The 27028-nt window shown below is 38.7% G+C and overlaps 1 pseudogene; it reads right to left on the reverse strand.

The window, feature by feature from the left end:
• Positions 1–4688: 4688 nt before the first annotated feature.
• Positions 4689–4798, reverse strand: LOC114230838 (U2 spliceosomal RNA; annotated as a pseudogene).
• Between the last annotated feature and the right edge of the window lie 22230 nt (positions 4799–27028).

Below are 27028 nucleotides of genomic sequence, written 5' to 3' on the forward strand. Positions count from 1 at the left end.
ATTCAAACAAATGGCGGCAGAATGGAGCTTGAGAGAGCAGGCCAGGGTTGCCGCCGGCAACAGGGGAAGCAAAGCTTTCCACACACCCTGGCCGGGCCCACCCGCTTAAGGCAACAAAGTTTCAATTATAACCCCAACACAAATGGCTGCTGGCCTTGGAGGGAGCCCCAGGCTTGGCTCCGCTTCAGGCTACAAAGTTTCAATTGTAGAAGGAAAATAAATTCCAGATACCAGGGCCTCCACTTGGGTCGCCAGGGGGCGTGGCCAGCCTGAAAACCACCACAGGCCCCTCACTCAGGCCGCCCCACACCCCAAGGGAACCCCCACCTGATCCAGGACGCCCTTCAGGGCAAACCAGCTGGCCCCCACCCCTGTACCAGGCCTCTATCCTATCTAATAAAAGAGTAATATGCAGATTGATCATCACTGCAACACACAATATAGCTGCCCCCATGTGGTCAAAGATCCTGCCCCCATGTGGACACAAGATGGCCAGCACAAGATGGCCAGCAGGAGAGGGCAGTTGGGAGGCACCCTGCCTGCAAGGGAGGGCAGTTGAGAGGGACCAAGCCTGCAAGGGAGGGCAGTTGGAGGTGATCAACCCTGCAGGAGAGAGCAGTTAGGGGTGACCAGGCCGGCAGAGGAGGGAATTTGGGGGCAAACAGGCTGGCAGCAGAGTGGTTAGGGGGTGATCAGGCTGGCAGGCAGAAGCGGTTAGGGGCGATCAGGAAGGCAAGCAGGCAAGCAGTTGGGAGCCAGCAGTCCTGGATTGTGAGAGGGATGTCCGATGGGCAGTCAGACATCCCTCAAGGGGTCCCATGTTGGAGAAGGTACAGGCTGGGCTGAGGGACAACCCCCCTCTGTGCACGAATTTCGTGCACTGGACCTCTAGTATCTTATAAGTGTGTTTCCAAGTCCGTGTTGTCACAGATTATACTTTTTAAGAGAAAGGTTATGTCTGTTTTACTAGCTTATAGTATGTTACTCACAAATGGTACTCAACAAAAATCAAACTGGGTCTCAGAATTACAAAAGGATAAAATCACTGAAGGAAGCCAAATATAGCCCTGTCCAATCTCTCACTCAATGTACAAAACTATTTTATAACATCTTTTGGCAACCAGCGTCTTACTATATGGTAACATGGTTCTTTCTGTTTTTGTCTTTCCTCACAGAACAAATATTCAATCATTTCCTGTATAGAATTTGTTTCCTTGTAAAATGTAGCCAATTTAATATTCCTTATCAAATGAATAGCATGAAGTCATGATCCTACCAGCCTTTTCTTAGATAATTGATTATTCTCCCAGTAAATGCAAGGCTTAATCTCTCTAAAACTTCATTGTGTTTATTTCAGTCACATAATTTTTCTGCCTTAATTGTATCATCCAATAAGCCAGCCAAATTTCTCAGCTGTGGGTAGCTCAGATAATAAGAGGAAGCCTTCTATGCATTAATTCAAAACACTGTTAAAATATGGGGAAACAATTAGAACAGGACTATTGGCAAATCACTACAATCCTTGCTTCAGCTGGACCCCAGTCAATTACTAAGTGTTCATATATGTAATTAGCTACAAATCCACCTGATGGAAGCAATACAATTTACATATATCAGTTTATTTCAGAAGACATTCTCAAATATCTTACTGAAATTAATTCTGTAAAAATATGTTATTGAAATATAATTGACATATGTTGAAATACACAGTTCTTAGATGTTATTGTTTCATGAGTTTTGATAAATGCAATCATCCAGGTAACTACACCCCAATCAGGAAATAGATATTGTCATCACTTACGAAATTCCTTTATACTTCATCCCAGTCAAATCAGGCTCTCCCCTCTCCAGAGCAATCAATATTCTGATTTATTTCACCGTAACTTAGTTTTGCCTGTTCTAGAACTTCACATAAAAGAAATCAGGGTGTGTATACTTTTATGTATGGCTCTTTTCTCTCAGCACAATGTCTTGGAGATTCAGCTACACTATAGCATATTTTTAAGTAGTTGATACCTTTAATTGGCATCCGGTATATCAGTATATAAATATCTCTCTATATAAAAGCCTAAGCGACCATTACGACCAAACGACTGGAATGTCTGGAATGACCGGAATGACTGACTAGGCGACCAGTCGCTATGATGTGCACTGACCACCAGGTGACAGACGCTCAACACAGGAGCTGCCCCCTGGTGGTCAGTGCACTCCCACAGGCAACTTCCTGCAGCCAGCCAATCTCTCGCTGTCCCTCCCCACAGCCGGTCTCTCCCCCTGGCTAGCCGGCCAACCTCCCATAGTCCCTCCCACTGTCCCTCCCCTCAGCCGCAGGCCTCAATCGGCCTGGCCCCAATCAGCCCGAGGCCTGAAGGCCCCAGCGGGTTCAGGAGAGGAGGCAACAGTCACCTGGCCGGGTGTGGAAGGAACAGATGCCAGACACCGCCGCTGCCGTTGGTTCCCTGCCACTGCGCAGTTCCCCACCTGCCCCCATCCTCCTTGCCTCGCTGCCACACTGCCACCATGGTGGGTGGGTGGCCCTCGGGGAAGGGAGAGGACAGGAGCAAGACAAACCCTTGTGTAGAGGGCTGACTTTCAATAGATTGTAGGAGGGAGTTGCTCTGCTATGTATGAAACCCCGACACAGAAGCAGTTATCTATAAATGATTTAGCACCAGGGCCGAAGAGGCTGGCTGTCCTGGGGGAGGGACCAGCCAGGGGGAGGGACTGCGGGAGGTTGGCCATGGGAGCACACTGACCACCAGGGGGCAGCTCCTGCATTGAGTGTCTGCCCCCTGGTGGTCAGTGCACATCCTAGCGACTGTTCGACTGGTTGTTCTGGTTGTTCGGTTGTATTAGTCACTTAGGCTTTTATATATATAGATTTGGATTATACTCAAGATTCCTTATCTCAGGATATCAACAACATGCAGCAAACAATACAAAGTTACTTCTCATGCAAAGAAGCAAAAATATGTTACCTATAACCAAGAAAAAAGTAGCATTTGATAGAAACAGACACAGAGCTAACAGAAATGTTGAAATTAATTAAAGAGAGCTATTATAAATATTTTAAGAAATTAAAAGAAAGTATAAACAAAATAAGTGAAGAGATAGGAAATTTCAGAAAAAAAATGAGTATGTTATCTTTTTCAAAGAATGCAGTCTTTTGTCCTGGCAGGCAATTAATTTACTAGATCAGCTTGATTCTTTTTACATTTTCTAGGGTGTGGGACAAGTAACCCTTACCCTAGGACAAGAGTGGTCCCACTATTTACTGCAGAATATTTCTAATCTTGTTGGACCTCCTAATTTTTTCTGCACTGTATGATCTCCAGAATTTCCATTCAACTTGCATTTCCTCAGTAGTTGTTCCCTGTCAGGAGATTTTCTCAGCTGATGTTTAACTTAGTATTTGCCTAAGACATTAGAGCACCATTGTAGGTTTGTGGTGCTCGAGCATCATGACCCACACATTCTATCTGCTCAGCATCCCACACTCCGGTCTCTGCCTCAGCAGCTTAATGAGACTATCATGCTTTGCGTGGGCTCTGTCTCTGCATGCATGCCGTAGTAAAGCCAGGACCTGCAGACAGAAAGCCAGGGTGACTGTGGGTCTTACCTCATACATTTCCCTTATTCAGGGATCACGGTCCTAAGCTGCTTCTTATTGAATATCTGATAAGTGTCATTTCATTTATTTTGTCCAGTTTCATAGTTGTTCACAGTGGGAGAGCAGGTCCAGTAGTTATTCAGTTATGTCCAGAAGCAAAAACCTCTAAAATAAAATTTTGCTACAGCTATCTCAATCTTTCAGACAGGTAAAAAAAATATAGTTTATCTTGACTTCTGGAGTCAAAATAACATTCTTAGAATCAATCTAAAGCAGAGGCTTGAAGTTTTCTGAGGTTAAGAGACTTCAGGATGATTGGCAGTTCAGGCTAGTTGTCCTGATAGCACAAACCATGAACAAAATTTCGATTGGGAGGAATCTTCCATCGGGAGAGTAATTATAGGATGATGTGAATTACCACAGGTGGAAAAGTCTGCCCACGAGTCTGTCCTCTGCTGGTGAGGAATCATGTCTTAGACATTGCTTGGTTCTTCTGTGCAGCTTTATAATTGCAATGCTCACAGTCCCAATCACTTATTTTGAGGTGTCTTTCTTTTCCACCCAGCATATTCAGAACTTCTTACCTTTGGCCCTGTGTTTCTGGCACCAGTACTGAAATGACTCTGAGCTCTGTTTCCTGACAGCTTCCTTATTACATCTGAGCAGGCGTTTTCAGCTTTGAGGTATGGTAGCTATTGATAGTCTTGCTATGGAATTGCTAACACTTGAGAAGCCTGCTTCTTTGGAAAGATAACTGCAGTCTTCACTGTTGTTCCATCTGGATAATCATCCTCAGTGGAAAAGCCACTGTTGATTTTTCTGAAGCCTGTTCCCCCAAGGGCCTAGTGCTGCCTCTTCCTTGTACTCTTCAAGCCACGTCTTCCCCGTTTTTGGAATGTTTTCCTTCTCTCTGCTGGTAGTGAGTCAGTTAGCTCTGGGTATAACAAAAGCAACTAGTGAAGAAATAAATCCTGTCAGGGTTAGCTCCCTGAGCTGGATAATTTTACCCAAAGATTGCTGTCCCATTGGACCAATATTTTGTCCATTCCTGAACTCAATTTATTATTGTCTCTTATTTTATTTTTATTTATTTATTTTAATCCTCACCCAAGGATATTTTTCCATTGATTTTTAAACTGAAAAGAACAGATACTACACTTGATCTTAGCCAAAAGGCCAAGAAGTGATTTTCCATTGATTTTTAGAGAGAGTGGAAGAGAGAGGGAAAGACAGATAGAAATATCAATGTGAGAGAAACACATCGGTTGGTTGTCTCCTGCAGGCCCTCTGACCAGGGCCTGGGCCGGGGAGGAGCCTGCAACGGAGGTACATGTGCCCTTGACTGGAATCGAGCTCGGGATCCTTCGGTCTGCAGTCTGATGCTCTATCTACTGAGCCAAACCAGCTAGGGCTAGTGCCTCTTATTTTAATCTTCCCTTTACTCTTGTCTTATTTTAGTAGTGTTTACCTTCAGAGAAACAATTCAGAATTTGGGCGGAGGGGGCAATGTTCCTCAGGACACCCTCAGTGACTGCATGTCACACACAATGAGTGTCACCTTGAAGTTCACCAGTAATTCTTAATGTCTGTGTGTTCTTATGGGACTTTCTGATCTTTTCATCTCAAACCTATACAATTTGTCACTCTTTAGTTCAGTTATAGGGAGTGAGAGCTGTTACTGCTCTTACTGTGAAATCTCTAAGGGTGCTTAAAGAGGGCATTCCTCAATAGCTTCCTGGAACCTCATTCTTTCTGGCCAGCCTGTCTGCTCTCTGGGGATTTACCATTTTTCTTTTGTTGGTTACTTTGTACCCTATGCCTCTTTCCTGATTATAAAAACATCTCCTTTTTTTCTAACACCCTCTTTCAGAATAAGTAGATCTGGGTGATTGTCCTTTTCCCCTTCACATATTAGTCTCTTTTAATCTTTAAGACCTCATTTACTTTTTCATCTATGAATAATCTGTCCTCTGGTATCTTTATCATTTCTCTTCCAGAAATGAAGTTCTCCTTCCAGCTTATTACTCTGTCTTCATTTGTTCCCCTTCATTTACGCATTTATATTCCTTTGCTTTAGTTCTCCTTAGAAGTCTAAGAGTATTTTTAAATATGCCAATTCTGCTCCAATTTTCTAGGCAATTGAGATTTCTTAGAAACAAAGTTCATTTAAATACTGTTTGATCCTTTGGATGTGCCATACTTTTTTAAAAAATATTTTTTATTGATTTCAGAGAGAAGAAGGGAGAGGGAGAGGGAGATAGAAACATCAATGATGAGAGAGAATCATTGATCGACTGCCTCCTACATGTCACTTACTGGGGATTGAGCTTGTATGTGCCCTGACTTGGAATCGAACCGTGATCTCCTGGATCATAGGTCGATGCCCAATCATTGAGCCATACTGGCTGTGCTTAATGTGCCATAATTTTTTTGTTTCTCTACATTAACCAAATAAATACTTGTTAAATTAGGTGTCCTATTTATTTTTATCTGCTTATGATCAAAATCTTTCACTCTTTTGAGGATGTGCCACTTTGGTTGTCTGTAATCAAGTTCATAATTTGTGTAATGGGCCAAACCCATGATATGTTGTAATCATATGATGATGAATGATTCTTGAATTTGGGAAAGTTATAGCTCTACCTTCCAAGGTTGGCACTAAAGATTTAGAGCTAAAATGTCAGAAAGGCTGTATAGCAGGGGGATCTCAGTCTATTTTTATAGTTTTAGGTCTTGTAGCCAGATATCAGGTTTAGAAAAGGAGTAAAAGTAGCAATTACTTTCCACAATCCTCCCCGACAGTATGCCTTTCTGAGATGGGGCGGGGTGGGGGGAGCGGTGAGTTTGTGGGGAGAGGGTGGTAGGGGAAAAGCTGCTTTTTAGTCACTATTCATTTTTAAGAAACTCAAACCTAGAAAAATAATTCACAAGAATATTATAAAGAAAAATATACACCTACACACAACCTACACACACACACACACACACACACACACACACACATACATCCTTTGGGTTGACCCATTGTTAATATTTTGCCACATTTGTTTTCTCTTCACACACTCTCCCCACACATACACACACATAAACATCTATTTATACATCTATATGAATCTATATTATATATACTATATATGCATGTAAGATTTAATAGACTATGTAAATATATAATATATATTATTTTTTTGAGGAATGCCATAGAGAAAAAGATTGTAATATTCACCACCTTTCACTTTTAAAATCTTTAGCATAGATAATGTATCTCTTAACAACAAGGGTATTCTCTTACATAATTATCAAATTCAGGAAATTTCTCATCTAATACTATTATCTAACACACAGTCCATTATCAGATTTTTATAATTATACCAATATTATTCTTTGTAGAACTTTTTTACTAGTACAAGATCCATTTCAAGGTCAAGCACTACATATTTAGTTGTTATATCTCTAATATCCTTTTATCTGGTAAATATATTCAGCCATCTTTTCTTTCTTTTGACATTTTAAAAGAGTAGAGGCCCAACGTTCTTTAGAATGTCTTTCCATTTTTGGTTGTCTGATGTCTCCTCGTGTAGGTTTCCTCATCCTATTCTGGCTTTGCCTATACTACCAAGCTAAGCCATACTTACTATGTAGTTCAAACTCAGCTCTAATTGGCTAGTACACTAAGGTTCCTACAGCTTTTGCTAAGATCTGCATTTGCCTCCCCCCACTATCAAAACAACACTTAGCTGAACAATGTACCAAATGTTACAGTCATATACCATGGTGAAAATCCTACATGTCTGCTGAAACCTGAGGCTTAAAGCCACTTAGGCCATTTGAGTTTAAAAACCAACTGTATAATTGTAAACGATCATCTGCATAACACAATATAAACTGCCACCAGCAGGCATGATGAAAAATACCTAGATAGACTGTGCTTACTAATAGGCAGAAAAGTCTAACATCACCTACCCTAGCAAGGTTAAGAGCTCCAATCTTTCTGTGTTACCTATGTCTTCTGTGTTACCCAAGGGTTCCAGTCCATGTGTACACAGTGCCTGTTACTGGCAGGGTCTCAATATATGGTTGCTACGTCAAACTGGATAGTGCTGGATGAGATTGATGTTTGTTTGTACCTAAAACAAGATGTCCTTCTGCATAGTGAGAGCATAATTGCCTTTTAGTACAGTAAAAAGTTACCACCCTTTCCAAATTAGATTATCCACCCACACAGACAATGTCAAATTTTATATTTCAGCAAGGCCTAGCCACAAGTTCAGTTAACCAAAAAATTGCACATCCAAAGGGAAGCACTCGGTAAGTGACAGGGTAAAGCCTCAAGGGCACTCATCAGGCCGTGGATTTTGACATTCATGAAAAAGAATAGCAGGCACAGAGGGTACAGATGTGTTGTTGTCGCTGTTGACAGAAAAAGACCCTGCAGGACTGGAAAAGAGAAATGGAAATAATGAACAAATCAACCCAGAGAACAGGTGCTGACATGCGGCTTCATATCAGATGAAACACTTCCTTCACTTGTGTGACAAGGAAATTAGGGACAGAATGCCCAGCAACATTACACAAAAAACAAAATCTCAGAAAAGGGACACAGAGAGGCATAACATGATAGATGGAGGGACGCTAAGAGGTGGCCTGCTCAAATGGTTTGAAAACCACTGTGGCTGCAGGCTGTGTGGTGCTTTACTTCTGGCCTCTGTTGGCCTCTGGTGACTTCATCTCATCTGGCTTTTGCATTGAAAGAAGGTTGTAATGTAGAGTTCTTTTTTGGTGGACCAAAAAGGATCTTTTCAGTTTAAATGTGGATTTGAAGAGCGCTGGATTTCTAACCATGACGAAAGGGAACAAGTAGGACTTGGAAGTCTATTTTAGCACATCAAAATGTACCATTTTCTATGCCACAGAGGGAATGTCAACCAGCAGTTCTCACACTTAAGAAATGGGAGCTTCTAAGCCCCTTCAAGGAAGTGTTTAAATGCAGTTAAAATGATTTTCATAATAATGCTAAGAGGTTATTTGCCCTTTTCACTCTTATTCTCTTAAGAGTATACAGTGGAATTTTCTAGAGGCTACCCAAAGTGTGATGACATTCTCACTTTGATAGCTGATTGCATGTATACTTATGTATTTTTAATTTCCTAAGAGATTTAGGGTATAAATATACACTTTTTCAGTGATTAATCCAGTTTGTCCTCAGTGATTTTACTTTGCTCTCATGGCTATCTGCAGTTATGCCTTTTATCAGCTCACTAACCTTATCTAAAAAATTATGATTTTGAAATTCCAGGACAAGCTATAACATTTTTTAAAAAAAATTAAAAGGCAAGTTTTAGAATTTTAAAATAATGATTTATTAGATGATATCTAGCTTAGAGAGTTTATGGGAGGCAAAATAGCTCCTGTGGTACTGGCACAAAGATGTCCTGGTAGCTTTTTACTATCACACACACTTTTTTTTTTTTAAATGCCAATTTCAGTTAAGACTGTCTTTAATCATGTTGTAAAAAATTGATAACTTTATTAAATATTGACTCTTGAATACTTGTTTTTTAATATTATGAATGACAAAATGGGAAGTAAACGTAGCACAATTCTGCATACCAGAGTGCAATGGTTGCCTCAAGGAAAAGCACCTGTGTATTGAGTAATGAGCTAACTACTTTTCATAGAACAACAAACAGACCTACCAATTATGGTTATTCAGACAGAGGTATTTGGCAGGCATTTTCTCAAAAATGAATGCCTATCACTTTAAGGAAAATAATTGCCAGTATTTGTTGCCAATGATAAAATCTGAGCTTTGAGCTTTCTAGCAAAAATTAGAATTTTGGCAAACTTAAATTCACCAATGTGAGTTTGTCAACTTTACAATACTTAAAAAAAAATTACTGTTAAGCTAAATGATACTAACAAATGTGATCAGTTATCTAATGAAATGTGTGCACATATGGAAGACCAACATAAATTATTGAACCAATATTTTCCAAATGATTCATTCATGATGTTGCAAAATCACATATGAGTAAATGATTAATTCAGACCACAGATAGACTAATGGAATTTGATGTAACAGAATTAATTGCACATTCCACATTGTAAATAACTTAAAAATCTACCACGTACGTTTTGCTGTAGTATCCAATAAGAATATTTATAACCACCTGAAAATGCTATAGAAGTAGTTGTCTTTACAACTCAGATCTTTGTGAAGCTGGGTTTTCCTTATACTTCAACTAAAACTACGCATTGCCATTAATTGTATGCTAAAGCCAATATAAGAATCTAGTTACCTGCTATGAAACCAAACACATTGAAGAGGTTTGCAAAAATATAAAACAAACCATTAGCCTCACCAACTTTCTGTTTTGCTTTGGAAAGATGATCATTTATGTTAACTTGTAGTGGTTTTATTTTTATTATTAATTGAGTTAATATTTGCTTTAATCCTCCAGTAAATATAAATAGATATGACCAAAATAAACAGAAGATCTTTGGGGTCCTCAATAATTTTTATAGTATAAAGAGATAATGAGACAGAAAGTTGGAAACACGGATAATAACAAAATTACTAGGCACTTTTTATGTTTAGGAATTGTTCTAGGTGTCCGAGTGTCTGAGAAAAAAGGCAGAACATCAACACATATTGTTAAATGTAGTAAAGAAAGATTTTGAAAGTCATTTGACCTTATTTCTGTACTACCAATATTAACCACATATTAACACATAACATTTATTGAGTGCCTACAATATGTCAAGTGCTTTATAAACATCTAGAATTTTTAAAAGATCTCTATAAAGCATCCCCATTTGAGAAATGAGGAAGTCAAGACCTGAAGGATTAAAGTGATCTGACCATGATTATGGCTACTTATTGGCAAAGCCATGGTCTGTTAAATTAAAGACAGGCCTGTCAGTTTCTAAAACAGAGATTGCTTCCACTATATAAAACTTGTACTTCATAGGAGTTGCTTAGTAGAAGTCTGATGGCCTAGTAGGAGAGATGCTATGTAAAATTTTCATGGATCAGAGGTGGTTGGACTAACAAACTTTTAGTTATTATCTACATAAGTGATGTTATGATTAAAAGATTCATATTTATTCTGTTGATATGGTGGTTAATTGAAAGAGTTGCAGTTTGAGTCCAAGACAGTCTGCTGGAAAAGCCAGTGTTGCAGATAATGTCTGAAAGAAGACTGCTGGAGAATTTTTCTTGACCAGTGCAGGTCAGCCTTTTGTTTAATTTAGGCCTTAAATTATTGGGTGAGACCCAACCTCATTATGGAGGGCAATCTACTTTTCTTAGAGTTCACCAATTTAAATAGAAATCTCATCCAGAAACATGTAGCATAATGTTTGACCAAATATCTGGATACCATGGCCCAGCCAAATTGACACATAAAATTAACCGTGACATTAGGGGTGGATTTCATTAATTTTCTCTATTTTGTCTTGATCTCAACTTCATTGATTTCTGCTCTTTTTCTTTTGTTTTCCTTCTTTTTGCTATTTTTTACCTGGTTTCTTAAGGTGAAAAAGTAAACTATTGATTTGGACCTTTCTTCTTTTATATTTCTATTATTTAAAATTATATGTTTCCTTCTAAGAGCTGCGTTAGCTGCATTCTATAAATTTTGATGTTATATTCTAATTTTCCTTTAACTCAAATATATTCTTATTTTTCTTTAAAACTCCTCTTATCCTTAGTTTAATTCCCAATTATTTGAGAAAGTTGTTCACATCTTTTTGTGATTAAATGCTATTTCAATTCAATTTTGGCCAGAGAACAAACTGTATGATTTTAATTTATTTAATTTATTAAGATTTGTTCTATGATCCAGGATATGACCTATCTTGATAACTGTCCTGTGTGTATTTGAAAGGAACATGGATTCTATTGTTATATGGAAATTTCTATAAATGCCAATAAGTAGATGGTATTTTTCATATCATGCTGCTTTTTATCCATTTGCTCTATTGATCAGTGAGAGAGGAGTGTGGAAGTCTCAAACTATAATTGTGAATTGGTCAATTTATCTTTTCAGTTCTTTCTTCATTTCTGAAATTCTTTCCATCTGAAGTGTTCTTCTACCTAAACAACGTCATTTAATATTTCTTTCAATATAGATCTTCTGATGACATACTTTTCGTCTGGAAATGTCTTTTCGTCTGGAAATGTTTCTTTTCGTCTGGAAATGTCTTTATTTCACATTCAATCCTGAAGAATATTTTCTTTTGATATAAAATTTTGGGTTGACAGTTATTTTCTTTCAACATTTGATAAATGTTTTACTATCTTCTGGCTTCCATGGTTTTAGATGAGAAATCCACTGACATTTGAATCATTATTTCTTTAGAGACAATATGTCATTTTTTGAATAGTTTCAAGATTTTTTTCTTAGTCTTTGATTTTCGCCGTTTTTATAATCATGTGTCTGAGTGTAGACTTCTTTGAGTTTACCAGTTAAGGGCTTTCTTTTATAAATTGCCTTTAATCTGCAAGTGTGTTTCAGTCATTATTTATTTATTGGCACTAAACTAACTTCTCCTTCTGGGGCTTTAATAATATGAATATTAGCCTAGCTGGTGTGGCTCAGCAGTTGAGCACTGACCCTGGAACCAGGATGTCACTGGTTCAATTCCTGGTCAGGGCACATGCCCTGGTTGGGGGCTCAACCCCCAGTAGGTGACGTGCAGGAGGCAGCCTATCCATGAAGTTTCTCTCTCATGGATGTTTCTGACTCTCTGTCCCTCTCCCCTCACTCTATCTAAAAAATCAATAAAAACATATTTAAAAAAATAATATTATGAATATTAGACCTTTTGTATTATCTCACAGGTCAGTGCCAAATTAATCTTTCAAAGTATGAGGAATCCTGTGGATTACATGACAAGATAAAGCTTTAAAAGCAAAATAGACCAGAAATGGTCCTTGATAGATAAAAAAGATTGAAATACAATGAGAGAAATGGAAAAAAATATATAACTGCTGGGTGGGAAATCCTGAAACCACACTGCATGACTAAAATTGATGATGTCTATACTTGTCTATAAGCCATACTTCTATTGAAGGAAGATATCTTTGGATAAACATACTATACCATAATTTATATGGTCAGTCATAACAAGGGTGAAGATATTGGCTGGCCCTAAAACTGAGATATAAGCAAATATTTTTATTGAATTATTATTTATTCAGTATTGTATTATTTTCCATACAAATTACTGTAAACCTACCTTCACTCCACCCTGTATGTGGTTAAAAACAGTCTATCTATGTATATAGAGCTGACCCATCGATATTAGTAATCAATATCCCTTCTTCAAAAAAATGTTTTTAAAACTATGAAAAAATGTTTGTGTCTCAAATACAGTACTTATATATAACATTTTCTTGAGGAATGTTTGACTCTTCAATGGATTAAAATATATCTCTAATAAAGGCAGAAGAGTAGAATGGAGTGGAATAAATTTATCTCAAAATAGGCATTAGAGTAATGGGGCTGTTCTTCAGTATCATTTGTGCACTAAATTGAGACCTGATGCCGGAGAATGTAGTTCTTTGACTCAGCTCAAAAAACAAACAAACAAACAAAAAACCATACAAGTGTATAAGAGTGTTCTGATCTCAAAGAAATATAAAATTTAGTTGTTTGAGACACCCTGCTTCTACCTTTTGTTTTCTTGTCTGATAATGGATGTTTCTTCTCTATAGAACATTTTACTAACATTGCAAGATAGAAAGAAAGAACATGTACCATCAAAGAAATCTAGGTTATATTATCAAGTTCTTTATTGTGAATTTAATATTAAATTACATCCTGAGAAATTCCCCTGAGTACCTATCATGTTACATTCATTGTACTAGATGCTTAACAGCTGTATTTCATTTAATCATTAAAAACATTCTGTGATATTGATGTTATCATCTCTATATATTTTTTACAAACATGGAAATTGAAGTTAAGAGAAGTTAAATGATTTGTGCAAGGTAATACTGCTGGTAAGAGGAAGAGAAATGACTTAAACCCTAGTCCTTTCATTATAAATTATGCTCTTCTTCCAACTTACCTTTTCATCTTTCTACTATAGATTGAGATAAAGAGAAATAGACTATATTATCTTTTAAAAATTATAATTCATTGCATTATAAAGGCAGAATATGATACATGCACTCCTAAAGAGATTTTACACACATACAGCTATGTATGTGTGCATGTATACATGTACATATGGGAAAGAAGATAGGGGAAAAGTAAAATAAACTGATTATGATAATGTGTAATGAACTGACAAGTAGAATTAGTTCAAATTTGTATTAACTCAAACTCAAAAGTGTAAAGAAAAAAACAGACTAAATAAATAAATAAATGTAAATGCTATTCTGTGAGAGAAATTTGGAAAACTCAAAAAAACTTTAAAAGTACAAATAAAACTTACATTGAAAATATATAATAACTAGAGGCCCACCGCACAAAATATCACAAGACCCAGACCCACCCTGCACGAAATGAGGGCCCTTCTCTGCCGGGGGAGCCACGGGCCCTGCCTCCGCCACACCAGCACCGCACCAGCCCCGTGCCAGCCCCACCAGCCCCACACGAACCCCGCCTTGCCACGCAAGCCGCAAGTCCTGGCCTGCAAGAGGAACTCCATGTACCTCCTGGTGACTGGTTGATTGGTCGTTTCACTATTACAGTATTAGGGCCATGGGCCTTTTATAATAGAGACTAGAGGCCCGGTGCATGAAATTCATGCACTGGGGGGTTGTCCCTCAACCCAGCCTACACCCTCTTACAATTCGGGACTGCTGGCTTCCAACCACTCACATGCCTGCCTGCCTGATTGCCCCTAACTGCTTCTACCTACCAGCCTCATCACCCCCTAACCACTCCTCTGCCAGCCTGATCGACACCTAACTGTTCCCCTGCTGGCCCTATTGCCCCAACTGCCCTCACCTGCTGGCCTGATTGCCCCAACTGCCCTCCCCTGCCACCCCCAAATGCCCTCTCCTGCTGGCCTGGTCACCCCTAACTGCCCTCCCCTGCAGGCATGGTCCCCCCCAACTTCCCTCCTCTGCAGGCATGGTCCCCCCCAACTGCCCTCCCCTGCAGGCCTGGTCCCCCCAACTGCCCTCCCCTGCCGGCCATCTTGTGGTGGCCATCTTGTGACCACAAGGGGGTGGCCATCTTGTGCGAGGGTGTGACGGTCCATTTGCATATTACTTCTTTATTATATAGGATAATGTGGTGATTGTCAAAATTATCAAAATAGTTAACATTATCCTTTACAATCAGTTTCAATTAGGCTATATGTTTAGTTCCCCACAACATTAAGATTTTGTGAGAATGTAATTTTTAATGCTATATAGGAATAGGCTGTAATTTTTAAAATTTTTATTACAAGACTATTGGAACTATAGGTTGGTTTCAGTTCTTGACTACATATAATGATGTGATGGAAATACTTATCAGCATTTTTTTTTCATTTCTATAGTGTAAATTATGAAAAGTAGAAAAGTAGGTCAAAAGGTATGAATATTTTTTAAGACTTCTGGAAAAGTTTTATCTTTTTGCACTAACATCAACAATATATTAGAGTTTCTGTCCTAACACACTTTTAAAACTAAGTATTATTTTTAAATTTGATAATTTATGAGTAAAATATGGTATTCAATTGTATTTAGGGATTTCTTTAATTCCTGTTAGATTTGAAATCCTATATAATAAAAGGGTAATATGCAGAACAACTGAACAACCAATCAAAGTGTAATATGCTAATGATATGCTAAGGCTACTCAACCGCTTGCTATGACATGCACTGACCACCAATGGGCAGATTGTCAACTGGTCGACCAGTTGCTATGACATGCACTGACTACCAGGGGGCAGATGCTCTGACCTGTAGGTTAGCTTGCTGTTGGGGTCCAGCTGATTGGGACTGAGCCAGATGGACTGGACATGCCCTGGGGCCCTCCCGTGTCCCTCTCCAGCCCAATCGTGCACTGGTGGGGTCCCTCAGCCTGGCCTGTGCCCTCTCGCAATCCAGGACCCCTTGGGGGATGTCAGAGAGCCAGTTTCAGCACAATCCCATAGGGCACTCTCCTTGGGAGGGCGCCAGACACAGGACTCAGGGAGCCTCTCCCTATCGGGACTGATTGGGCACAAGCCATCAGCAGGCACAGTGGGGCTGGGATGAGCGGGAGCGGCAGGTAGAAGCTGCAGGTGGCATTGGACTGCAGGTTTCGGCCCGATCCCTGAAGGCCACCCAAAGGGATCCCACCCATGCACGAATTCGTGTACCGGGCCTCTAGTATATTTATATGGTTATTGGCTTTCTATAAAGAAAAGAATACTTTTATATTTCTCAGAGTAAGGCAAAGTTCACCAAAACAATAATACCTTCGAGTAGGTACTGTTCCAAGGTATATATATTCAATTAATTTATCCTCCCCATCTTAACAATGGACACAGGAGGACAGAAAGTAATTTGTCCATGGTCACACAGTGGTTAAGTGGTAGAGCCAGCATATGAACCCAGGAAATCAGTTCTAGAGTTTCACCTTTAACAACTGTATTTTATAATTATGCTAGCGTATATCAATATTTTATTTTCAAGATGATATACTACTTCTCACAGGGATAGAAAACATTTTGATCAGAAAATAATGTTCATGCATGTCATGGGATGAGGCTTTCTTATAATGGAGTTATTCTATTGGAGAGAAATACCTAATTTTGTGCTTCCAGGGCAAATAGCTGAGACTTTACTATTTAGGCCAGCCATTCTCAAACATTCATTTTAATTCAGCTGCATAAAAACAAACTGGGTGATTAAAAAACTTGGTACATCTACACAATGGAATACTACAATGTGGTAAAAAAAGAAGAAATTCTTACAATTTGCAACAGCATGGATGGAACTAGAGAGCATTATGCTAAGTGAAATAAGCCAGTCAGAGAAAGATAAATATCACATGATCTCACTCATTTGTGGAATATAATGAACAACATAAACTGATGAACAAAAACAGATCCAGAGACAGAGAAGCATCAATCAGACCATCAAACCTCAGAGGAAAGGTAGGGGAGGGTGGGGGTAAGGGGGAGAGATCAACCAAAGGACTTGTATGCATGCATATAAGCCTAAACAATGGACACAGACACCAGGGAGGTGAGGGCATGAATGGGGGGAGGTGGAGGGAGTAATGGGGGGATAAGGACACATATGTAATACCTTAATCAATAAAGAAAAAAAAGTAAAACAACAAAACAAACTGGATATACATTGAAATCATATTTAAGTGAGAATTAGGTTCTAAAGATAACTTTAAAAGGCAAAAAATCATGTATTATCAAAATTACTTTAATTTTTTAATTGCCCATGAATTAGAGTATACATGGTGTGTGTGTACCTTATACATTAACTTTTATCCATGTTAAAGTTTTAAGATCAATAACAAAGGAATGGTAAAGAAGGAGAGTTGATAAGAAGATGACTGGGCATTCAAACCTTTCTGTATTTAAGATAACTATCAATCCATATTACTGAATGCAGACTGAGTTCAAATATTGGTCTGGCCCAATCTTCCTTCCCTCCGGAACTCCAATTACTTGTCTGCTAGTTCTTATTAACATGGCTCCTGTTTCTTTTATGCTATTTGGAATTTTTTTTTTAATATATTTTTTATTGATTTCAGAGAAGAAGAGGGAGAGAGAGATAGAAACATTCATGATGAGAGAGAATCATGGATTGGCTGCAAGTTCCCCACTGGGGATGGAGCCCACAACCTGGGCATGTGCCCTTGACCAGAATCAAACCTGGGACCTTTCAGTTCACAGGCCAATGCTCTATCCACTGAGCCAAACTGGCTAGGGCTCTTTGAAAATGTTTTAATCCTCTTGTCTCTCAATGCTTTAGTCTAGATATGTCCTTCTGAACTACCTTCTAGTTTACTAATTTTTCCTTTATCTTTTCTTTTAAGGTCGTCAATCAAGTTTTTAATTTGTCATTATATTTTTTAGTACTGAGATTTCTGTTTGATCTTTTACATAATTCTTTCTAGTCTTCTCCTTAAACTCTCCCCATTGTATTTTAATCATTTGAGCATATTTATCATGTTTATTTTAATGACTAGGTTTGGAAATTTAATTGTTCGTATTTCTGGTTGGCCTGTTTGTTTTCCCCCACCCTTAGCTTTTTTTATTTTTTCTTAAATATTTTCTCTTTGCATGTTTGGTTATTTTTTTACTGAGTGCCAGACATTAAGTATAAAAATAATTTGAAACTACGTATGTTTTCTTTCTCTAAAAAGGATTTAATTTTGTTTCTAGCATGCATCTAGGCCACAGACAATAGCAACACCAGATTGCCTTAATATAATGAAGACCTGAGATAATTTGAAACTGAGAATTAGTTCTTTTCAGGGTGGTCACCCCTTCTCCTATATTTAACCCTTTGGAGTCACAGTTAGAAAGCCTTCGTACGTACCAGGGTTTTTCCTGCTTGGTGAGTCCTGATGTCCAGTTTTGGTTCTTTCAGCCTAAACCTGCTGAAAATGGATTACCTTCTCAAATCTCCATTAGTACTTTTAGAATTAGTAAATTTCTTAACAGGGAAAACAGTGCTAATTACCAAGTATATCTTTTTTGGCTTTCTTTCCTCTCCTACATTCTGCCCTCCTACCTCCACAACTTTTATAGTTGTTATCAATAGGAAAATATGTCTGAAATAATCCAGTCTACCTTTGCTGGATTTGGAACTCAATTTTTAATTTATATATTTACTCTGATGAATGGAGGTTTGGAAGAAGTGAAAAATAAGGAATAAGGTATAAACGAAGAGAATAACACCATAGTGTGAAGGAATAGGAAAAAGATCATGGGGATTTAAAATGAGGTCACAATGGTAAGGGTAGAGAAGACCTGCATGATTTTAGGAAAATGTAGGAAATAACCTTGGCATCCCAAGTGAAAGCCTGAGGTGTTTTTAGAGCTCCTGTTCCTTTTTGGGTTTGAACTATTGATTGTTTGGATGTGGCCCTAGAGTACATTGACACTAGATTTTCTCTTTAGATGACACTGGATGGTGGTGCTAGTAACTGAGATAGGAGATACAGGAGGAGGATTAATACTGGATAGGAGTTGGGAAAAAAATATCAGCTTTGGACACACTGTATTTGGGGTTCATTAAACACACACACATACTGATAAGCAGAATTCTAAAGATGATTGCCCCTCCCAGATTCTTGTCCCTTGATTCCATCAAACACTAATTAATATACTGATGTGAAGCAATTTTGCAGATATAATTAAGATTACTAATCTGATGACATTAAGGCATGTTTAACCTGGATGATCCAAGTGGGCCCAATATAATCACATGGCCCCTTAAAAGAAGAGGAAGGCAGAAGATCAAGTCAAAGAGATGCAGCAGAAAGGAGCACTAGAGAGATTCCACGTGTAAGAAGAGGTTCCGGAACCATTGCTGGCTATGAGATGTAGGTGCCCATGTGCAAGGATTGGAGTAAACTTTATAGGAGCTAAGATAAGCCCCCCGTTGATAGCTAGGTTTAATCCTAGAGCCACAAGGAACTGGATTCTGCCAAAAATATGAAGGAACTTGGAAGTGGAATCCTTTGTCCCCTATCCCCCAGATAGGAGCACAGCCTACCAACCTCTTGATTTCAGTTTTGTGAGACCCAGAACAGAAGAAGCAGATGAACCATGTGGTGCCCAAAATTCTAACCCACAGAAGCTGTGAGATAATAAATAGCTATTGTTTTGCCCAGCCGGGTGTAGCTCAGTGGTTGAGCATCAACCCAGGAACCAAGAGGTCACCGGTTCAATTCCCAGTCAGGGCATATGCCCAGGTTGTGGGCTCAATCCTCAATGGGGGGTTTGCAGGAGGCAGCCAATCAATGATTCTCTCTCATCATTGATGTTTCTATCTCTCTCTCCCTTCCTCTCTGAAGTCAATAAAAAATATATTAAAAAAATAGCTATTGTAAGTTTACAACAACTTTTATAATAGCAATAGAAAACATATATACTATACAAACATACATATACACCAAGCATCTTACACTCAGGATATAAATACAAGAGTAGGATGTAGTTACATAGAATGAGAGAAGTAGTTTTATAATATATACTTGGGGAATAATGATGTTTAAAGGGTAGATAGCACAAGAGCATTCCAAAGAAGTAGAAAATCATGTGTTATGGAAGCCAAGAACAGAGAAAAATTCAAGGATGAAGGCATGGACAGCAACACAGCAGCGTGAAATGCCACAGAAGGGAATAATTGTTGACAAGTAATATTACTACACTATATCCTTTTCCACTATGTCATTTTGTGAATTATTGTGCTTTTGCTCCTTCTTGTAATATCACTCTATTAGGTCGTGGTGTGAATTTACACTGTGAATTGTGTCACATACGATCTTTCCCACTCTTCAAGATTGCTGAGAATCTTAGAACCAAAAATGGAGTCCACCTCTAGGAAGTAGAAAGATTGTATGTCGGTTAGGGTCCTCCAAGAAGCAGAAGCCAAAATTAAATTAGCGAAGCAAGAGATTTATTGGGATCAATGCCTGTAAAGATAATGGGGAGGGGAGAAGCATAGACAAGAAGATTCTTTGTACCATAATGTAGGTCTGAGCCCTGCGAAAGGAGAGAGGAAAGGAAGAATTGGGTAGTAAGAAGCTCAGGCTGCAATGCAGTTCTGAGAACATCTCAGCCCAGAAAGGGGAGGAACAAGGCAAAGATTACTTATCAGAAGAGTCTCAAGTTGGCAGAAATTGTGTAACTATTGTAAACCTCTGAAGCTCGGTCCTTAGATTTGAGCAACTCAAGGTGACTGTGGGCTGTAGGGGAACCAATGATGTGGTTAGCTGGAAGCTATCCACCAAATGTGCTCCACACAGCAGGTTTCTTAAAGGGTTATCTGAGCAGCACAAACCCAGGGCCATCTCAAACTATATAGCATGCATTTACTGCATAAATATTAGCAAATAATTCTTTTCCAATCCTTTCACTTTTTCTTTTCTTGTTGTTTTGTTGACATATACTTTTATAAGGCTGTTTCAAAATATTACTGAAATAAAGCAGATTAACATCTATTTTAACTGGTAGACTAAACTAAAAAGTAAGATTCTAAAAATGTTGCAATATATTAGAAATAGAGTAGATATTGTTCTGCTTTATTGGATAGGTCACCAATGCCCTTAAACTTTCTATCCATGTCTTATATTTTCAGATTCCATTTTACCTGCATACTTCACATAATTTCAGGCACTGAGGAATGCCCAAATGTATTTCCTTCTCTCTCCATCTATTGCCTGATGCCTGAAATTACACAATCAAATGAATGATATAGTCTCTTGCGTTTGTGTTTTCTCTTCCTGCTCCCTGTGGTGCCCTCCAATCCTTCCTTCTCTACTTGTTTCTTTCAAGGATCAATTCAGACACAATTGTCTTCAGGAACCACCCCCGCATACCCTCTCTCTGCTTCTGTAATACCTTCTATGTAAACCCCTCACCCACTGTACTCTCGTGATTGTTCGAGCTCCTTGAGCAGAGACCTTGGGTTTTATCACTGCATTCCCTATAATTAGCACTTTGCATAGAACATAATAGGCACTCAGGAAAGGTTTGCTAAATGAAAAGCTTATATTCCACTAAAATGTATGAACTACAGGGTTATATATCACTTCTATTTTATTATTTTCACTTGCAGGTGATTAAAAGATAGAAGTAAGTTTTGATTGGGGTGGCTAATGATAGTGGGAACTGCTAGTGAAGAAGGTTTAAAAGCAGGGTCATAGAAAGTGCTCAAAATTGGAAACCTGAGACTGAGTTCTTATTCAAAAGCAACTAACAATTTTCACAAAACTGGCCCTGGAATAGGTTTATTTTAATATCAATATGTTACCTAAACATATAAGTGGCGTGGTTCGGTAAACTGATTTTTTTTTTTTAGCCATTAGCAAAGGTAAATGACATTCATACACCTGCTTGAGAGAAACATTTTTTTTTCCCTTTTCCTTACTTTGCTACAGATGTGTCCTCAAGAATGGCATGTTAGTTAAATCCAGGAGCAAATAAATCAATACCAAGCACAAAGTGGCATTTAAAGGCTCATCTCCTTGCCAGTTTTTCTTTTAGACCTGGCTTGATTTCTTTCAGCAGCAGACTCTCTGGGACTCTACTGATTTGCATGGTTGTCTTAGTCATTTCTCTTCTGGGATATTCACTGACCTTTTAAGAATATTCCCACCTCCTCTTATTTCCATGGCCTCTGTCTCCAGGACTCTGTGCAGGTTGAATGAGAACTAGGCTCGAGGAATGATGTATCTTTGTCTAATGAAATACTTCACTTGAACAGTCATTAACATAATTATCATGTTCTAAACATTAATGATGGGAACTATGACATGCTTGAGATTTTCTAAATATGGTTATTCTGAGTGATAATTGTGGATATACATTTTGCTTTTTTCCTTATTATTAACTTAAGATACTTAACTATTGAAAACTTATCATAAAGGAAAAACAGAACAGTGTTCATTAAGCTTTGTGGATGTCACCCTCTCTACTTGAAATCATCCAATGGTTTTGCACCGCAAATAGAATCAACTTTAAAGGTCATGGCCTGCAAGGCCTTATGTGATCTGGATATAGTCTGTCTTTATGACTTCTTCTGATAACAATCCTCCCTGGTTCCCTGGCCCTAATAGACTTTCTTTTAATACTCAGACATGTCTAGGCCCATCCTGCCTTAAGAACTTTTCATCATCCATGTTTTCCCTGGTCTTCATGTACCTGCTTCCTTTTCATTTGATCTTAGCTCAAATGTCTGATGTGGCTCAGTGGTTCAGTGTCATTGACCCATGAACCAGGAGGTTACTGGTTCAATTCCCAGGCAGGACACAGGCCCAGGTTGTGGGCTTGATTCCCAGTAGGGGATGTGCAAGAGGCAGCCTATTGATGTTGTTTTTCATCTATGTTTCTATTTTTCTATCCCTCTCCCTTCCACTCTCTCTAAAATCAATTTAAAAAAATTATTAAAAAAGGACCTTCTCTGACCATCACAGATAAAGTAGGCCCCTCTCCACCCTGCATATATTCCATTACTTTATTTTATTTACTCTAAAGCACTCTGAAATTACCTTAGTCTGTTGATTACATGTGGGCATGGGCTTCACCTGTTATGTCACAAAGAACACTGGGCTGCAAAGTTCAGTAGGCTTATATAGAATTCTCTCACCTTCAGGTGCAATTCTTTCATTGGGCTGACTTGGTTCAAAGGACCACACATGAACCAAATATTAAGGCCAGGAGGGAAAGAATACTTATTATTCAGGCTAAGATTACATGCCACTGCATGTAAGAGTAGGACAAGCCCAGGTAGTGATACCAAGAATTTGAACAAGGGTGATTTTCCAGGTTAAAACGGTAAATGGAGACTAGATAAATGGAGCAGCAGCTTTCCAATATAAGAAATAGAAATTGATATTGTCAGCCCAATAGGCATGGCTCAGTGGTTGAGCATTGACCTATGAACCAGGAGGTCATGGTTTGATTCCTGGTCAGAGCACAGGCCTGGGTTGCTGGCTCGATCCCCAGTATGGGGCATGATATGGTCATTTTAAAGGGTTGCGAGGTATTTTTCAGTATGGATGTATCCTAATTTAGTCAACCAATCCCTCTGGATGGATATTTTATGTTGTTTGCAAAACTGATGTTGTGATGAACATTATTGTACATGTATTAGATATCAGGATAATTCTTAAAAGTAAAATTGTTTGGTTCTAGTGTATACATTAAATGTTTGATTTAGGAAACTTATTAAATGAAAACACCTTTCTTTGTGAAAACTGATTCTCCTTTTTAAGTCCTGTCCAATAGAAGTACAATGTGAGCCACATGTATAATTATAAATTTTCTAATAGCCCTATTAAACAAGCAAAGAGAAGTAAGTGAAACTAATTTTAAAAATTAAAAATTAATGAGCCCAATATATCAACATAGTATCATTTCAACATTTAATCAATAAAAAATGTTGAATACTCATGAGATATTTTACAGTTTTTCTCATGCTAAAGTCTTTGACACCTGGTGTGCATTTTACACTTACAACACATCTCAATTAAAACTAATGCTCAGTAGCCCCTGAAATTCGTGACTACCTTGTTGACAGCACAGCTCTAGAGTCAGCTAGTTTCAGTAGGAACATAAAAAGTTTTACATACCCAGGTGCTCTTAGAGATTAGTTTCTGGATGATTGTTCAAAGCTAGCTCTATGTTGAACCTAGTACATGCACACATTAATCAAAAGATGTTACTCTAAGTGATGGGTTGCCAATACGTAGTGGAGAGGATTTGATAACATCTGAAACCAATCGCCAAGACAAGGGTATAGTCACCAGGAGGAGGCTTGATAGAAAAGCTGAGGGCTAAAGGGATAAAAAGTTTGATAGTGAGTGTGGTGAGAAAGGGTAAGAATCTGGAGAAACTTAGCTCAAGTTGCCCAAAGGAGAAGAATGCTGAATCTGGTGGGCTAAGATTATCTGCTTACCACCAGAATGATTAACTCCACTGTGATCATAGAGATTTCATTAGACTTTGGGAGACTGAATAAAATAAGCCTTTAGATTATGCAAATCATGTGACTTTGATTTCAGAAAAATGTTTAATATCTATTAAATGTTTACTGTGTTCTTTACCCACTTGTCCCATCCATAACTCATAAACTAGATACTATTGTTGCATCCATTTTGCAGATGAAAAACTGAGATACAAAAGAATTTTTTTCATAGCTAGTAACTGGTAGAGATGGAATTTAAACCTCTGACTTCTTAATCCAATGCCCATGTTCATGAGCTCCATTCTATTTTATTCTCACTACTATAGGCCCAGTGCACGGATTCGTGCAGCAGTGGGGTCCCTCAGCCTGGCCTGCGCCCTCTTGCAATTGGGGACCCCTCCGGTAATGTTGGACTGCAGGTTCCAGCCCGATCCCGGCAGGGGCTGAAATCGGCACTCGGACATCCCCAAGGGATGTTAGCAGTGCACGAAGCAGCAGGTGGCCGGAGAGGAGCCCGAGCTAGGGCTAGGCATTATGCTGCTCCCACTCATCCCGGCCCCACTGCTCCTGCTGCAGCAGCTGCACTTGCCAGCCCAGCCGTGAGCCTGGCTTCTGGCTGAGCAGCGCTCCTGCTGTGGGAGCACACTGACCACCAGGGGGCAGCTCCTGCATTGAGCATCTGCCCCCTGGTGGTCAGTGCGCGGTCGGTCATGGTCAACTGGTAGTGCAGGCTTTTATATATATAGATATTATACATGCTTATACAACGGCCCTTTGGCTAGCAATCTAAAAATTCCTTGTACACACTAACACAGCAAGTAGGTGTCCTGAAATCTTAGACATAAATATTCTGTCACCAAAGTTACATTCCCTTTCAGAAATTAATATTTAGGAATTCATCTTACATGTTAATATCTTATAAAACAGCCATCTCAATCCAGAGACCCTGATCAACTCTGGGTATGCTGGGTATGCACTGCTCCCCCCACCCCCACCTGGAAAAAAGTTATCTAAAAGTTTGATAGTGAGTGTGGTGAGAAAGGGTACAAAGACCAAATTCTGAATCCTGGTGATCTTGTCAGATCCTAGCTGAATAGCCAGCCTCCCCTCTCTCTTTATGGCCTTTCCATCTCATCTTTCAGACAATTCTATATAGTTGTTTAGGAAAAAATTGCTCTGGGATAAATTTTAAAAAGTTTCTGTCATCTTAATGTGACAGATAGAAAAGTAGCACAGGACTAGAACAATAATCATTTAATTGTTCTCAATTGCTTTGGGAGATGACACTGAACCTCAAAGAACTGCCTGGGGGAGTATGTGATAAAAATGTTGGTGTCAGAATGTGCATTATCTGATTTCTATTCCCAAATCTAGTTGGAGACACAATATTCAGACCAAAAAAAAAAAAAAAAAAAAAGTCAATAACCTGAGAATGCAGAGGTTTTGTTTTGTTTTTGCTGTTAGTGACTTTGAGGCTTCCTAAGTAAACAGATTTGACCTTGAGAAACTCACATCTTTCTCACTGGTCAAATCACCAATATTCAAAAACATGCCTAGGTACTTATTAATTGTCCACTTATATAATTGTGATGCTTGTCTTTGTAGCAGAAATATTAAATCAATTAAACAGTGGGGCCATTAGACCATTAAGGGGGTCCTAATGCCTTAACAACCCAGTTGCCTCAAGGTTAAGGTGTCAAAATGTAACGTCAGCCAATCACAAACAGCCAAGGTTTTCCCAAATAAAGCAACTGCTTAAATTATAGCCAGTCAAATCATTTCCTTGTACTCCTTCAGTCTTTTCTGTAAGTCTTGCCCCTACCTCCTGTTGTTGAAGTGCTCCTAACCCCTTCCAATTTAGGAATGCTTGGTTTGAATTGATTTTTTGCTTAAATAAACTCTTAAAATTTTGAATATGCCTCAGTTTATCTTTTAATAGAAGCAGAGGGTCCTTGAAATTATCTCATGAAGCACTTACGGAAGGGGCACTTAAAAATCTTCAGCAAATATGTTCATGTATCTGTCTGCTTGTGATATGAGGTTTGGGTCAATGGAAAGAAGTAAGCAAGTATTCTTTGTACTCATAAGCCAGGAAAGGAACGCTGTCACGCACAGTGTTTACAAACAACCCATACAATGATAACCAAATTCAAAGACAGTTTGTGGTAGGTAAACACAAGTTTGAACAAAGAAGGTCTTAGAATTTAAAAGTTTAAATTGCAGAGAAAAAGGGCTCTTTTTTTCCAATGGAATGTGTTGTTGAAATAGATTTACCAAAAGTTAAAAAAAAAAAACAATTAAAAATTAAATTAAATGGTTCAATAGACTTTTACAATATCTCAGAGGTGGTGCTCAGGGATAGCATATTTTAAACTTCCTCAACCTGCTTTGGAGTCCTATTGGCACGTAGGTGCGGCAAAACTGCCTGAGGCTGGGGCTGTATTACCTCTGGCCTGTCACTGAATCCTCAGGGTGTGGCACTGGCAAGGCATTATGCAAATGCTGATTAATAAATGAGCTACTTGCTCAGAAGTTTCTTTCATTAATGGCAGTTTGGCTGCACAGTTGGCATTAAGCATGTCAATGTAAGAAACATCCAACCCTGTAAGAATTTTTGAGTATTTGAGCAGAACTGACACCAATTATCGGGAAGCAAAATCTCAATGGATTGAGAAATGCTCTGGAGAATGGCAGTTTTGTACCTTATTTTATACATGAGAATCGAAGGAGGAAATTTAAGGAAGATTATGGATACTTCATCAGTGGTAGATTAGGAAGGTGGGAGAAAGCAAAGCAGGGAAATCTCTGAGATTGAATAAAGAGTAA

The sequence above is a fragment of the Eptesicus fuscus genome, chromosome 9, assembly GCF_027574615.1.
Source record: "Eptesicus fuscus isolate TK198812 chromosome 9, DD_ASM_mEF_20220401, whole genome shotgun sequence".
Classification (NCBI taxonomy): domain Eukaryota; kingdom Metazoa; phylum Chordata; class Mammalia; order Chiroptera; family Vespertilionidae; genus Eptesicus; species Eptesicus fuscus.